At 43.0% G+C, this 14,877-nt stretch overlaps 1 protein-coding gene and 2 long non-coding RNA genes across 3 annotated transcripts in view; all 3 read left to right on the forward strand.

Annotated features, from left to right (window-relative positions):
• LOC134503526 (phospholipase A2 inhibitor and Ly6/PLAUR domain-containing protein-like) overlaps positions 1 to 14,877 on the forward strand; it is a 137,591-nt gene that overhangs the window by 100,577 nt on the left and 22,137 nt on the right. The window lies entirely within an intron of this gene.
• Positions 1,501 to 5,385, forward strand: LOC134503671 (uncharacterized). The gene is made up of 2 exons (XR_010068571.1): positions 1,501 to 1,730; positions 5,306 to 5,385. It is a non-coding gene; the product is annotated as an uncharacterized LOC134503671 (long non-coding RNA).
• LOC134503211 (uncharacterized) lies at positions 10,420 to 14,331 on the forward strand. Its single transcript, XR_010068515.1, has 2 exons — positions 10,420 to 10,681; positions 14,252 to 14,331. It is a non-coding gene; the product is annotated as an uncharacterized LOC134503211 (long non-coding RNA).

Genomic DNA, 14,877 nt, shown 5'->3' on the forward strand with positions numbered 1-14,877 from the left:
ATTTCCTCTCATCTAGATACTGGTCTCTACCTGCTATATCCATTTTGGCTTGGGCACAAGGTACTTGCTTGCACAGAACAGCCCTTCCTTCCTTCCTTCCTTCCTTCCTTCCTTCCTTCCTTCCTTCCTTCCTTCCTTCCTTCCTTCCTTCCTTCCTTCCTTCCTTCCTTCCCACCTCTGGACTTCAATGTTCCAGCTATCAATAGTCCGACAACACTATGCACTATGGCATGCATCTCTCTCCCTCTTTCTATCTCTGTCTCTCTCTCTCTCTCTTTCATTTCTGTATATCTGGCTGATGAACATAAGGCATATGAGGGGAGCAGGAGACATGGCCACTCCAAGTAGGGAGTTTCCTCTATCAACCTTCATGGACCACTGAGGAGCCATTACGACACCCGGCTTGTTCTTAGTGACCCTCTTTGCAAAACATGCCGATCTGGGCAGAGGTAGTCTTGTGTGAAAATAATAAGGTAGCTCCAGTAGTGCCTTTTTGGCCCCAACCCATTCTGTGGGCAGCTCCATCCTATGAATAAGGCCAAGAAAGTTAGCAGAAGGTGATCTGTTCCTTCCTACTTCTGGCAAAGAGACACAGGTCAAGAGCCAACTCCTGCCCTCCTCACTCCTGCAAAAGTAAGCTGCTCTTGCAACTTCATGACTTGGTATCGTTTATTTTTCGTAGGGGGGAAATCATATGCAAAAGGGGTGGGTGAGCCTTCCCTGACTCTGTCTGAGGGGGTGTTTTTTTCAGAACCCTTTTTAGAATATTAAATATCCCAGCCCACTTTGCAACAGTTGGAAGTCCATCAAAGGTGAAGTTCCCTGTTTGAGCAGGGCATCCATGGTTGAATGCCAGTGGCACCTGGTGTTAAATATTTTTCCCAGAGCAGCCTTTCTCAACTTTTTGACCCTGGAGGAACCCGTGAAATATTTCTCAGGCCTCGGGGAACCCCTGCACTTTCATGCTCAAATATAGACCAGAAGTTACAAAATTATTATATTCGTTTCATGGGTAGGCCTGTAGATATGCACTAACAGTCTTCTTATACTAAAAATAAAGAATAAATCTTACCTCTTTAATGTGAATTTGCCCAAATTTGAAATTATTTTTAAATAAATCGTGACCTCCCAGGGAACCCCTAGTGAACTCTTGCGGAACCTGAGGGTGCCAGGGAACCCTGTCTGAGAAACCCTGTCCCAGAGAGTGGCTGGCTGGGTCAGCCGTGGCAGGCAGATATGTCGTGTTCCTGCTGATTCTAAGTTAAGATTGCCTGGTGCTTCTCTGCCTCATTCACCCAGGGAGGAAAAGCTGTTCTTCTTGAGCACCTCTAGGCCTTTTGCTGAACTCCTTTCCTTCTACACATGAATCCTTCGCAGCTTTCAGTCCCTCCTTATTCCAAAGATAAAGCTCATTTGCCCCAAACTCCAAAACTCCACAACAACAAAAGCCAGAGCATGAATCATAGCATGCCATGATCTCTACAGGTTGTATTTAGCTGGCATGTCTGGTGGGTGCAGCTGTTCTTCCATGGTTATTTGCAAGAAAGAATATATACCATCTCAGAGGAATTCTAAGGACAGAATTCTTTTCAGGAAAGGAAAAAAACCTAATATTTTTTATTCCGTCTTCTTCTCTTCAGAAAAGGTCTTGACCTGTCATGACTCTACAACACAATCTAAGACTTGTATCGGGACCAAATGCTACTCACAAAATCAAGAAAATACCATTGGTAAGTGCATATGCCTCTGGGAACACGTTCCAGTAGCTTTTGTATTTCTCAAACTGGTTAAATATGGCATACAAAATGTTAAGAGGCCTTTAGGAGTGGGGAACCGGAGAGAAGAATGAGGCCTGCTATGGATGCATGGATTTGCAAAAAGCAGGAGGTGTGGAAAAGTTAAGAGGAAGGGGCCCAGGAACTGAAATAAGTGCCTTTTTTATCTGTAATACAGTCCATTCTCAAATGGAGAGATAATCTTTTGACCTGCCCACGGCATTATTTTGAAAGCGATTTCACCCCAAGCTGGATTAAAGTTGCAGCAACTGCTTCACTCTTACATCAGTAAACCAGCATTTCTTTTCAATCTGCTGGCTAAACCGACAAATATATCCCTAGCATCACTGTGTTTCTAACAAAATATCACAGACTCTTTATAGTACTGTTCCAGGAAAAGAGATAATCTTGTTCCCGTGACATCTTACCCCTATCAGACATATCATGACCCAGCTTAGTCACACCTGCTCCTCAGCCATTGAAGCACAACAATTCTTTATTTATTTTGATCAATGACCAGCAGTTTACATATAAACTTATTTTAAAAGGAAAAACCACGTTGTTCAGCCTTGCATCAGCTGTTGCTTTATTTTTATTGTGGCCACATAACATTTAGCTACTGTACAGCTAATAAAAGTTTTTCTAACTGCAGGAAGGGGGTTCATATATTAGTTATTCATTTTTCCTGGGTATTGTATCCTAGGTATGGATACAATAAGAATAAGATACAATTATTTTGACTGTCCTTATGGAAGTTACAATAGAACAGCAAGTGGCAGGGTCTTTCTATCATCCTGTATCCGTGATGGGGTATGGGTAGAGTATCTACTCTGGAGAAGCACAAAGGGAAGGATGTTGTGTTTGGCCTTAAGAAATGTTTCTTACCTTTTTAGGAAGGTAAGCCTATGTTAATACTTTGCAGATTCCCAATTATCCTTTGCAATCCAAGGCCTGTAGTTCTGTGCAAACCTGTTGACCTCACCTTGATGCTCCATATCAATTTCTATTTCGGTGTTTGTTTCACTTGTTCGTAAAAATGTCTCTGATAACCCAAGTAATGGTACTACTGCCATTTTCCAGTTGGAAGAGTAATTGTCAGTAAAAGTGAAAGGCAATGAAGCTGTTTTGAAAAACTGGGTCTTCATCCAGTAATTGACTATCAACGTCCAAGCTCATTCCTCAGTTTTAGACATCCTTGTTTCTCATCTAATTGTGGCATTTGCTACCCCCCTAGGGGCAGCAGGTGTGGATCTCAAAAACGTCTTTGGTCCTGGCTCTAATGCATCCTTCTTGACATAGGGTTGCATTTATGCAGCATAAAGGATTTGGGCCGGGGCTTTATCTTCAGAAAGATATTGTTGTAGGTATTAGTTCTCCACCTTTAGTTTAAAAAGATGCCCTTCAGCATGGCTGATGACCTTGAGGGGAGCTGGAAGCCAAAGTCACGCTCTGCATTACATTCCCAATTTCTTTGTAATGGAAAGCAATCCGAAGAGATTTAAAGTGTTAACCTGTTCCATCCTATTCTCCTCCATAACCTATATAATCTAACTTGGTGTTTGGCTTTTTTTAGTATCCGTTTAGAGATATAAAGACATTGAGTTTTCAAAGCTGAAATCAACCCATTTTATCAATGTAGTGAAGTACAGATCTTAGTGCCTTTTCAGCATCATCCACATAAAGTTTTGGGATCTTATGGCCTTCCGTTTCAGGAGCATGGGAGGCTGGGCTGTTCAGGATTTCTAACACACGGTTGATCTATCGCTTGAGCAGAGCTGGAATGAAAATACATCCTTGGCAGACTCCCCTCTCTATATGGATCCTGTTAGAGAAGATACTTTGTGGCTTCCATCTCACTTTTAAGGTGGCCTTGAAATTCTGAATAAAAAAAAAAGGAGGCACCTTTCAATTCTTACATTTTTCAGTTTCTCCCATAAAATAGTTCTAGGCAAAGGCAAATATGCAGTCTAGGAAGCCATGTCCTTGGAGGACATCATTTTCTGAACATACGTCTGCATGAAGCAGTGCAATACAAGAATATGACCTATTGTTGATGACCCCTCTCCGAATCCTCCTCGCTCAGAGCCAATTTCCTTCCAGTCTTGAAGCGTACAGTTTAGGGGCTTGGCATATAATTTGCTCAACACTCGCAGAGGACTAATGGGCCTATAATAGGGCAGATTTTTCTTATTATCCTTTTTGTGTATTGGTATTATAATTGGTAGAGACCCAGTTTGGTGCTCAAGACATTATTCTAGAAACCGGGAGACCGTGAGTTCCAGACCCGCCTTAGGCATAAAGCCAGCTGGGTGACCTTGGGCCAGTCACTCTCTTTCAGCCCTAGAAATGAGACAATGGCAAACACTTCTGAAAAACCCTGCCAAGAAAACTGCAGGGACTTGTCCAGACAGTCTCCTAGAATCAGACATGATTTTAACAGATTTTTTTTTAAAAAAACTATAATATCTAGCCACCATCCTTCAGGGTATGATATGTTTGACCAAGATGCAAACCTGGGCTTACCGGTAGGGCTAGTCCTCCTCCAGGACTCCCCACTCCCTGTGAGGCATTACCGTACAAGACTTAATACAACATCCATCCAACTCAAATGTAGCCCACATTTCCTACTAGAAAAGGATATCACATTTTGAGTGGAATTTAAAACAAAAAGTTGGTCTTTTGGATTAACTGCCCAGCCTGCAACGTTCCATGAGATATGAGGATGAGAGGACAGGCTTTGGGGGGGAGGGGGGTTGAGATATCATGCTACCTGCTTTTGAAGAGTTACATTGAGTACAGGGAGGCGAAGTAGGGAAACGTGTCTCCCAGGTCAACTAATAGCAATTAGTTCACTGTCTGAGTAGATGATATACTCTGTTGAGTGCATCCTACAGTTTGAACCAACTGGGTCAAATTCAGCATTTTGGAGTTGCAGAGTTCCTGCTGATTCCTTCAAAAAGTGTATAACATCCTGAGTACTGGCAGAGACGTATGGCAACATTAGCACGCCATGACACCACCCACCCATCCACAGACACCTCATTAACCCAGCGAAGGCCATTTCGCCATGATTGACTTATCATACCTTCCTACCATCCCAAAGCTATCCTGCTCTAAAGTCTGCCCTGCTTACTGTTATTTGGTCACAACAAGGGTTGGAAGAGCCTGGAACAGGCTCTGAGACCCAAGATGGGGAATGACTTATCTACTTGCAGAAAGAGGGCCGAAGGGTGTGAAAAGAAGGTTGAGTGGGAAAGAAGGGAGGGAGAGTGGGGAGGTGCAACCAGAGGAGGCAGACAGCGGTTGCAATGGTGGGAGGTGAAACAGCATCTGTATAAACCAGGGTTGGGTAGAGAAGGTCTCCTCCTCTCTCTGGGGCCCCAACTACAGATGGGAGATGAACCAATTTTTTTCTCTCTCTCTCCTAAGTGCAGAGAGATTTTAGCTCCATGATTATTTTCCCAAAGCAGGTAAACCTGATGCTTCGACAGTACATTACTGGAATTAATCTATTGCTTCCTTTACAATAGGTGACTTGGGGAAACAATACAGCTTACAAAGCTGCCTTCCATCATGCACAGAAAGCAACATAAAATTCACATTTGGAGAAGGCAAATATTTCAGGACAGCTACCAAATGCTGTGACGCAGACAACTGCAATTCTCCTGCTGAAGGTATGTGGGTCAGGCATGGACTGCAGTTCACGCAATAGCAATTCAGCAGGTCAGCTAAGGCCTGGGACCCCAATATCGTGGTGGTGTTGAGCACCCCTGGAATACTGAGAATCTGTGGGGTGCTTCCATAAAACAGCCTCTGTGGTTTCCCCATTCAGAGAGTGGCTTCTGTGGGGGTTGTCTAGTCACTGAAGACCCTTTTATCTCAAGGCAAACTAACAAATATTCTTATTAACCCTCCAAGTCTCCACATACTACACAGAATTCTGACTTGCTGTTTGCTTTTTCTGGGCTTCCAAGCTAAGCCCCCGGCTGTGGCCATTCAGCATTTTTATTTTTTCAAGAAGGCCTCAGTAGGACTAAGAGGCATCCTTCTTAATGAAGGGGAAATGAAAGAAACCCCCTAAGGTGGGGGTGGTAAAGGTTTGGTTGCTATTTAAGGTGTTACAATGAAAAATAATATTTAAAAAGTTCAAGGTGTCATATTGAAAACTTCCGGGCCTCGATCTTACACTTTTGGTTACCAAAACATGGCTGTCGGTTCTGCAATGGAGATTTTTCAGCCATGCCACCACACCATCATGGTTTTTGTGAAAAACAGACCAGACAGGACTTCGCTACTGCCTCAAGGCTGAATGGGTTTGTTGATTCACATTTACACTCCCCCCCCCACACACAAACACACTGTTTTGCACTCCCAACTTTCCTGTGACCCAGATGAGCAAGATCACATGTCACAGTATTTCCACCCCTGAAATCGTTCAGTGTGTTGCATAAAACTGGACAGAAAATTTCTAAGACTGATCTGTACTTTCAACATTTGGCTTGAAGCCTGGATTTTGTTTAGGGTTTGTTTGGATGATGAACCAAGTCAGGAGTAGAGAAACCCAGTGACTCCCAAGAGAGTTATCAGTCAGAGAAAAACTCTGATAGAAGGCTTAAGAAAGAGAAGAGGCATCGCACAAAGCCAGAAGCCCAAAAGTCAGTCTCAGAATTCAGAGGGAAACTTCATCCAACAAGGCTTAATTGGGCATTAGGGATGTTTGGAAGACAGTAACAAGAACTTATGGACCAGAGTTTCTAAAGTCCTCCAGAGGAAGCTTTTTCTCTTGAATTGTACAGGTAGTCCTTGCTGAACTACCAGAATTGGGACCGGAATGTCAGTTTCTTGGGCTGGTTTGCTGTGATTTATTCTTGATAAACCCATATTGGCCTCTGCCAAGCAATGTGTTGTGTTCTAAATGCTCACAAGCCAATGGCTTAATAATTTGCTCCTGAATTTTGATTATGTGTGATCAAATCAGTGACAACTCCTAGTGACCACATAGATAGGTTTTCTGCATGATTATCTGTCCTCAGCCTGGTCCTTCAAGGCTTCCAACAGTGTTGCAGAGTTTTACCCAGTATTGAAATCTTTGCTGCTGTCCTAACAGCCAGGAACCACGCTGAGACAAGGAACAGGTCTCTAGTGTTTTATTACTGCTACATAACAGAAATCCTAACAAACTGAAGAAGCGTGGGAAAAACCCAGACATATAAACCCCAAAGGTTAAGGCGAGCCCGATCTGTGTCTCTTGGAATGGCTACCTAATTCCTCAGTGCTACGCATGCACTTTACAGCCTGGATGGGAGCCCCCTGCTCACCATCCTTACTCATGACAGCTGCCCTTGAAAGGATGTCCAAAGTTATGCAGCTGAGAAGCAGTTAGTAAGCAAATCCGACCCAATTTTACGAGCTTTTTTGTGGCGGTCATTAAACAAATCACCACAGGCATTATGCAAAGCACATGGTCATTAAGCGAATCACATGGTTCCCCATTGTTTTTGCTTGTTAGAAGCCGGCTGGTAGAAAATGGTGGTCACGTGACTACAGGATGCTGTGACGGTCACAAATGCAAACTGGTTGCCAAGAACCCAAATCACGATCACATGACTGCAGGGACGCTGCAACGGTCATCAGTGTGAGGAGTGCTCACAAGTCAGTTTTTTCAGCACCATCATATGTCCGAACCATCACTAAGCAAATGGTTGTTAAGGGAGGACTACCTGTACTGTCAATGAATCCATTACTCTTGGAATTTCCTCTTCATTACACAGACAATACATATTAATAAAAGAGCAGCAAGCACACGGCGGAAAAAGAGCAATACATAGAAAGATGCAGTAGGGAAAATGTCATGCCCAGAAGCAAACAACAACTCCTACTGCTAGAGGGAACAGGTCCCACCATTCTGGCCCCCAAGGCCTGCTTCTTTTAATGGGCTTCCTTAAACCAGGAGGAGGGGTCATCTTGATTTCCCAGGAAATGTTTCTTGTTTTTGGAAAGAATGTACTTTTTTTTAGTTACAAGATTGCTGATTCAGCTTTTTCTCATGCTTATCTCCTTGTCCACAGTACCTGCCGCGGACAGCAAAGACAGCAATTTGGCTTGCCCCGCGTGTTTTGCTTTCTCCACCTACTGTGATGCCGCATTGGTCAAATGTCCTGAGTCAGAGAAGCAGTGCGTGAACATTACTGGGACATTTACTGAAGGTAAAACTGAAACCAAAATACTCGGAATGAGGAAGTGTCTGGCTAGGTTCACATAACACACACACAAACAGACAAGTAATCCTGGAAAGCTCAGCAAGGTTGGACCTGGCTGGCCTTTGGATGAGCTCCACTGGAAAGCCAGAAACACCTCTTGGCACAAGGCAATGGGAAACCACTTCTGTGGTGCTTGTCTGAAAACTACATCAACGTGTCCATGGAGTCACTAAGACTTGAAGCGTCTCTACCTTTTCCTTTGCATTAGCAGCAATTAGTTGAGGCTACTTGTCCTCTTTTTTATCTTTTCTAGGTACTATGAAAAAACCCTTCTATGCTAGAGGTTGTACTACGCTCACAGCAAACCAGATTCCTCTCAGTCATGGTATACCTATTAGTCAAACCACCGAGGTTCAAATTTCTGGAATCAGCGTACAGCCAGCTACAGGTACTTTGTGATCAGTTCAAGGAAGCTTCCCGGTTACCCTCCTTCTGTCTGGTCTTATTGGAATCCAGCTGACCAACATCCTTTATTGATCCTGTGTCAGGATCCTGGTTTCCTATATTGAAAGAGCATCTGAGTCCCAAAGAATTAAGGAAGTGGCTCATTTGGAGGGTTCAGTTGCAATTCAACCCCCAAGATGTTTTGATTTTACCTTTGAGAAATAATGTTTTTTGGAAATACCATTTGATTCTTTTAATGTTTTAATTTGTTTCAATCATTATATCTAATCAATTCATTAAAAGGATTTCCCCAAACTCTGACATTAAAATATATTCAGTTAGTTTGGAAAAAAAAATAGAGGAGGATCTATAAGCAAAAAGTAGAATATATGTTTTTCATATAGAATATCCCTTTTTCAGCTTTGTAATCTTTCATTAAAACCATAATAAACATTGTGTCTGACAGGCCTTTCTCTGAAACACTGACAGTCCTTTTCCTGCTAATTAACTAAAAGTTAAAGTGGTTGTGAAGCCAGAACCAAATGAAGCACATTATGGCATTTCCTCTCATCTAGATACTGGTCTCTACCTGCTATATCCATTTTGGCTTGGGCACAAGGTACTTGCTTGCACAGAACAGCCCTTCCTTCCTTCCTTCCTTCCTTCCTTCCTTCCTTCCTTCCTTCCTTCCTTCCTTCCTTCCCACCTCTGGACTTCAATGTTCCAGCTATCAATAGTCCTACAACACTGTGCACTATGGCATGCATCTCTCTCCCTCTTTCTATCTCTGTCTCTATCTCTCTCTCTTTCATTTCTGTATATCTGGCTGATGAACATAAGGCATATGAGGGGAGCAGGAGACATGGCCACTCCAAGTAGGGAGTTTCCTCTATCAACCGTCATGGACCGTTGAGGAGCCATTACTACACCAGCCTTGTTCTTAGTGACCCTCTTTGCAAAACATGCCGATCTGGGCAGAGGTAGTCTTGTGTGAAAATAATAAGGTAGCTCCAGTAGTGCCTTTTTGGCCCCAACCCATTCTGTGGGCAGCTCCATCCTATGAATAAGGCCAAGAAAGTTAGCAGAAGGTGATCTGTTCCTTCCTACTTCTGGCAAAGAGACACAGGTCAAGAGCCAACTCCTGCCCTCCTCACTCCTGCAAAAGTAAGCTGCTCTTGCAACTTCATGACTTGGTATCGTTTATTTTTCATAGGGGGGAAATCATATGCAAAAGGGGTGGGTGAGCCTTCCCTGACTCTGTCTGAGGGGGTGTTTTTTTCAGAACCCTTTTTTAGAATATTAAATATCCCAGCCCACTTTGCAACAGTTGGAAGTCCATCAAAGGTGAAGTTCCCTGTTTGAGCAGGGCATCCATGGTTGAATGCCAGTGGCACCTGGTGTTAAATATTTTTCCCAGAGCAGCCTTTCTCAACTTTTTGACCCTGGAGGAACCCGTGAAATATTTCTCAGGCCTCGGGGAACCCCTGCACTTTCATGCTGAAATATAGACCAGAAGTTACAAAATTATTATATTCGTTTCATGTGTAGGCCTGTAGATATGCACTAACAGTCTTCTTATACTAAAAATAAAGAATAAAACTTACCTCTTTAATGTGAATTTGTCCGAATTTGAAATTATTTTTAAATAAATCGTGACCTCCCAGGGAACCCCTAGTGAACTCTTGCAGAACCTGAGGGTGCCAGGGAACCCTGTTTGAGAAACCCTGTCCCAGAGAGTGGCTGGCTGGGTCAGCCGTGGCAGGCAGATATGTCGTGTTCCTGCTGATTCTAAGTTAAGATTGCCTGGTGCTTCTCTGCCTCATTCACCCAGGGAGGAAAAGCTGTCCTTCTTGAGCACCTCTAGGCCTTTTGCTGAACTCCTTTCCTTCTACACATGAATCCTTTGCAGCTTTCAGTCCCTCCTTATTCCAAAGATAAAGCTCATTTGCCCCAAACTCCAAAACTCCACAACAACAAAAGCCAGAGCATGAATCATAGCATGCCATGATCTCTACAGGTTTTATTTAGCTGGCATGTCTGGTGGGTGCAGCAGTTCTTCCATGGTTATTTGCAAGAAAGAATATATACCATCTCAGAGGAATTCTAAGGACAGAATTCTTTTCAGGAAAGGAAAAAAACCTAATATTTTTTATTCCGTCTTCTTCTCTTCAGAAAAGGTCTTGACCTGTCATGACTCTACAACACAATCTAAGACTTGTATCGGGACCAAATGCTACTCACAAAATCAAGAAAATACCATTGGTAAGTGCATATGCCTCTGGGAACACGTTCCAGTAGCTTTTGTATTTCTCAAACTGGTTAAATATGGCATACAAAATGTTAAGAGGCCTTTAGGAGTGGGGAACCTGAGAGAAGAATGAGGCCTGCTATGGATGCATGGATTTGCAAAAAGCAGGAGGTGTGGTAAGGTTAAGAGGAAGGGGCCCAGGAACTGAAATAAGTGCTTTTTTTATCTGTAATACAGTCCATTCCCAAATGGAGAGATAATCTTTTGACCTGCCCACGGCATTATTTTGAAAGCGATTTCACCCCAAGCTGGATTAAAGTTGCAGCAACTGCTTCACTCTTACATCAGTAAACCAGCATTTCTTTTCAATCTGCTGCTAAACCGACAAATATATCCCTAGCATCACTGTGTTTCTAACAAAATATCACAGACTCTTTATAGTGCTGTTCCTGGAAAAGAGATACCCTGTTTCTGTGACATCTTACCCCTATCAGACATATCATGACCCAGCTTAGTCACACCTGCTCCTCAGCCATTGAAGCACAACAATTCTTTATTTATTTTGATCAATGACCAGAGGTTTACATCTAAACCTATTTTAAAAGGAAAAAACACGTTGTTCAGCCTTGCATCAGCTGTTGCTTTATTTTTATTGTGGCCACAGAACATTTAGCTACTGTACAGCTAATAAAAGTTTTTCTAACTGCAGGAAGGGGGTTCATATATTAGTTATTCATTTTTCCTGGGTATTGTATCCCAGGTATGGCTACAATAAGAATAAGATACAATTATTTTGATTGTCCTTATGGAAGTTACAATAGAACAGCAAGTGGCAGAGTCTTTCTATCATCCTGTATCCGTGATGGGGTATGGGTGGAGTATCTACTCTGGAGAAGCACAAAGGGAAGGATGTTGTGTTTGGCCTTAGCAAATGTTCCTTACCTTCTTAGGAAGGTAAGCCTATGTTAATACTTTGCAGATTCCCAATTATCCTTTGCAATCCAAGGCCTGTAGTTCTGTGCAAACCTGTTGACCTCACCTTGATGCTCCGTATCAATTCCTATTTCGGTGTTTGTTTCACTTGCTCGTAAAAATGTCTCTGATAACCCAAGTAATGGTACAACTGCCATTTTCCAGTTGGAAGAGTAATTGTCAGTAAAAGTGAAAGGCAATGAAGCTATTTTGAAAAACTGGGTCTTCATCCAGTAATTGACTATCAACTTCCAAGCTCATACCTCAGTTTTAGACATCCTTGTTTCTCATCTAATTGTGGCATTTGCTACCCCCCTAGGGGCAGCAGGTGTGGATCTCAAAAACAACTTTGGTCCTGGCTCTAATGCATTCTTCTTGACATAGGGTTGCATTTATGCAGCATAAAGGATTTGGGCCGGGGCTTTATCTTCAGAAAGATATTGTTGTAGGTATTAGTTCTCCACCTTTAGTTTAAAAAGATGCCCTTCAGGATGGCTGATGATCCTGAGGGAGCTGGAAGACAAAGTCACGCTCAGCATTACATTCCCAATTTCTTTGTAATGGAAAGCAATCTGAAGAGATTTAAAGTGTTAACCTGTTCCATCCTATTCTCCTCCATAACCTATATAATCTAACTTGGTGTTTGGCTTTTTTTAGTATCCGTTTAGAGATATAAAGACATTGAGTTTTCAAAGCTGAAATCAACCCATTTTATCAATGTAGTGAACTACAGGTCTTAGTGCCTTTTCAGCATCATCCACATAAAGTTTTGGGATCTTATGGCCTTCCGTTTTAGGAGCATGGGAGGCTGGGCTGTTCAGGATTTCTAACACACGGTTGATCTATCGCTTCAGCAGAGATGGAATGAAAATACATCCTCGGCAGACTCCCCTGTCTATATGGATCCTGTCAGAGAAGATACTTTGTGGGTTCCATCTCACTTTTAAGGTGGCCTTGAAGCTCTGAATAAAAAAAAAAGGAGGCACCTTTCAATTCTTACATTTTTCAGTTTCTCCCATAAAATAGTTCTAGGCAAAGGCAAATATGCAGTCTAGGAAGCCATGTCCTTGGAGGACATCATTTTCTGAACATACGTCTGCATGAAACAGTGCAATACAAGAATATGACCTATTGTTGATGACCCCTCTCCGAATCCTCCTCGCTCAGAGCCAATTTCCTTCCAGCCTTGAAGCATACGGTTTAGGGGCTTGGCATATAATTTGCTCAACACTCGCAGAGGACTAATGGGCCTATAATAGGGCAGATTTTTCTTATTATCCTTTTTGTGTATTGGTATTATAATTGGTAGAGACCCAGTTTGGTGCTCAAGACATTATTCTAGAAACTGGGAGACCGTGAGTTCCAGACCTGCCTTAGGCATAAAGCCAGCTGGGTGACCTTGGGCCAGTCACTCTCTTTCAGCCCTAGAAATGAGACAATGGCAAACACTTCTGAAAAACCCTGTCAAGAAAACTGCAGGGACTTGTCCAGACAGTCTCCTAGAATCAGACATGATTTTAACAGATTTTTTTTTAAAAAAACTATAATATCTAGCCACCATCCTTCAGGGTATGATATGTTTGACCAAGATGCAAACCTGGGCTTACCGGTAGGGCTAGTCCTCCTCCAGGACTCCCCACTCCCTGTGAGGCATTACCGTACAAGACTTAATACAACATCCATCCAACTCAAATGTAGCCCACATTTCCTACTAGAAAAGGATATCACATTTTGAGTGGAATTTAAAACAAAAAGTTGGTCTTTTGGATTAACTGCCCAGCCTGCAACGTTCCATGAGATGAGGATGAGAGAGCAGGCTTTGGGGGGGAGGGGGGTTGAGATATCATGCTACCTGCTTTTGAAGAGTTACATTGAGTACAGGGAGGCGAAGTAGGGAAACGTGTCTCCCAGGTCAACTAATAGCAATTAGTTCACTGTCTGAGTAGATGATATACTCTGTTGAGTGCATCCTACAGTTTGAACCAACTGGGTCAAATTCAGCATTTTGGAGTTGCAGAGTTCCTGCTGATTCCTTCAAAAAGTGTATAACATCCTGAGTACTGGCAGAGACGTATGGCAACATTAGCACGCCATGACACCACCCACCCACCCACAGACACCTCATTAACCCAAGGAAGGCCATTTCGCCATGATTGACTTATCATACCTTCCTACCATCCCAAAGCTATCCTGCTCTAAAGTCTGCCCTGCTTACTGTTATTTGGTCACAACAAGGGTTGGAAGAGCCTGGAACAGGCTCTGAGACCCAAGATGGGGAATGACTTATCTACTTGCAGAAAGAGGGCCGAAGGGTGTGAAAAGAAGGTTGAGTGGGAAAGAAGGGAGGGAGAGTGGGGAGGTGCAACCAGAGGAGGCAGACAGCGGTTGCAATGGTGGGAGGTGAAACAGCATCTGTATAAACCAGGTTTGGGTAGAGAAGGTCTCCTCCTCTCTCTGGGGCCCCAACTACAGATGGGGGACGAATCAATTTTTTTCTCTCTCTCTCCTAAGTGCAGAGAGATTTTAGCTCCATGATTATTTTCCCAAAGCAGGTAAACCTGATGCTTCGACAGTACATTACTGGAATTAATCTATTGCTTCCTTTACAATAGGTGACTTGGGGAAACAATACAGCTTACAAAGCTGCCTTCCATCATGCACAGAAAGCAACATAAAATTCACATTTGGAGAAGGCAAATATTTCAGGATGGCTACCAAATGCTGTGACGCAGACAACTGCAATTCTCCTGTCGAAGGTATGTGGGTCAGGCATGGACTGCGGTTCATGCAATAGCAATTCAGCAGGTCAGCTAAGGCCTGGGACCCCAATATCGTGGTGGTGTTGAGCACCCCTGGAATACTGAGAATCTGCGGGATGCTTCCATAAAACAGCCTCTGTGGTTTCCCCATTCAGAGAGTGGCTTCTGTGGGGGATGCGTCTAATCACTGAGGAACCTTTTATCACAAGGCAAACTCACAAATATACCTATTGACCCTCCAAGTCTCCACATACTACACAGAATTCTGACTTGCTGTTTGCTTTTTCTGGGCTTCCAAGCTAAGACCCCGGCTGTGGCCATTCAGCATTTTTATGTTTCAAGAAGGCCTCAGTAAGACTAAGAGGCATCCTTCTTAATGAAGGGGAAATGAAAGACACCCCCTAAGGTGGGGGTGGTAAAGGTTTGGTTGCTATTTAAGGTGTTACAATGAAAAATAATATTTAAAAAGTTCAAGGTGT

Source organism: Candoia aspera, chromosome 10, assembly GCF_035149785.1.
Source record: "Candoia aspera isolate rCanAsp1 chromosome 10, rCanAsp1.hap2, whole genome shotgun sequence".
In the NCBI taxonomy this organism is placed as follows: Eukaryota; Metazoa; Chordata; class Lepidosauria; order Squamata; family Boidae; genus Candoia; species Candoia aspera.